The 1880-nt window shown below is 53.0% G+C and overlaps 1 protein-coding gene across 1 annotated transcript in view; it reads left to right on the top strand.

Annotated features, from left to right (window-relative positions):
* The window catches only part of MTRF1L (mitochondrial translational release factor 1 like), a 15637-nt gene that overhangs the window by 8624 nt on the left and 5133 nt on the right, over positions 1-1880 (top strand).

The raw sequence follows: 1880 nt of genomic DNA, 5'->3' as shown, positions 1-1880 counted from the left end.
CTGTCCTACAAGTAACCCCACCGTTCTATAAGTTCTACAACTAGATGTTTTCGACCACCCGACGTTCCGTTATAGCTGTATTTTATATATGCTATCTCCTCCCCCTTGTATCCCATGATGCTCTTACTCAAAGATTATCTACTGAGCATTTCGTGTCTATTAGGGGACAGGCCCGGATAGTAAGCACACCGACAGGTACCATGTCCCAATTATTTTCACTCAATCCCGAAAGTCTCAGAAGTGGCAGACAATAAGAATTTGCTGGAAGAACAAAGGCAGTTCCCTCTTCACCTCATTTTGCACCTAAAAACTCAACAGTCCTGACCAATGCTGATTATGTCAGCTCCCCGAAGGCCAGAACTTGAAATTCTTTTCCACCCTGCACCTCCGGGCCCTCGCACCAGGGCCAGGCGTATAATGGGAGACCCATGACTAAAGGTGCAGAATTTAAGGGATGCCCAACTGCTCCGCCTTCACTCTGCCCCCCTAATAAACGCTTCACTAATAAACTCTCCCACTTTAAATTAAAAAACAAAACAAGGAGATGCCAAATTTTCAGTAACCAAGAAAAATACTAAACACAACATTCTAAAAAAAAAAAAAATGTATGCAAAGAACTAGGACAGTGGTTCTCAACCTTCCTAATGCCGCGACCCTTTCATACAGTTCCTCATGTTGTGGTGACCCCCAACCATAAAAGTATTTTCGTTGCTACTTCATAACTGTAATGTTGCTACTGTTATGAATAGTAATGTAAATAGCTGATATGCAGGATGTATTTAGGCGACCCCAAAGGGGTCGCGACCCACAGGTTGAGAACCGCTGAACGAGGATGAACTAATTATCACAATTTTCCATAAACACGGCTCCACCCTGCAATGGCCTGACTCTCGGACTTAACGCAACGCTTACTAGAAGCCAAGTACTAACTCTCCCTGAGGCTGCAGAAAAGCAAAAAAAAACAAAAAACAACAAAAAAAAAACAAAACCCAACCAAAAAACCCACTAAAACTGCAAAACACAAGGATTCGGACGTTGAGTTTCTATGATGTGGCTTCCTCGCGCGGCCGCCGGCGCGAAGTCCGGGGACGGCACTGTCCCTGCGTCAGGACACACTCAACAGCGACAATTAGCAGCAGCAGCGCACCTGTCACCCAGCCTCAGCCCCTGCTCCACCCCCGCCATCCCCGGAAACCACCCCGGCCGGAGCCGCCGCCCCGCGCGTGGCGATCACAACTCACGGGGGCTATGACTTGGGAGCAGGATTACTGTCTCTCGCGCTTGGCCCTTGAAGGAAAGAAAGAAACAAAACAAAACTAGATACAAGTTTAAAAAGCTCAGGGCCCGCACAAAACAATGGTGGCAGGAGAAAAAACAAAACAAAACAAAACAAACAACACGCTTACAAGAAGTGCCTTCCTGCCTCCACCTCACACCGGCCGGAAGGACCCAGGAGGTCCCGGCTCCAGCCTCCCGCCGCCGCGGTGGCGGGACCAGGTGCGCGCGCCCCGAGGACCCGCCCCCTGGCGCACGTCCCTCTCCTTCCCTCTGAGAATCGCGAGGGCCCCCAGCGCGCAGGCGTCAACCCGCCAACTCCGCAGCCACCGCCCGCCAAGCGCCTGCGCACCAGCGCTGGGCCGGAGGCGGGGCGAAGGCAGGAGGGAGAGAGGAGCGCGCCCAAATCCTAGAGAGGCGGGCTGAGGCGGGCGGGGGGAGGGCTCGTCTTCCGGAAAGTCTGCGTTCCCGGACGACCAGAGGCGCCGCTCACCAACCTCCCGCACAGGAGAATGGCCGGAGAGAGCCGGCTACCCTGTGTCCCCATCGGAGACCTTCAGAGAGGAGCCGGCGCTGCCATCGGGATGAGACCAGGACTCGCCGGA

The sequence above is a fragment of the Myotis lucifugus genome, unplaced genomic scaffold (genome assembly GCF_000147115.1).
Source record: "Myotis lucifugus unplaced genomic scaffold, Myoluc2.0 scaffold_125, whole genome shotgun sequence".
Classification (NCBI taxonomy): domain Eukaryota; kingdom Metazoa; phylum Chordata; class Mammalia; order Chiroptera; family Vespertilionidae; genus Myotis; species Myotis lucifugus.
This window is presented reverse-complemented; position numbering and strand designations above follow the sequence as displayed.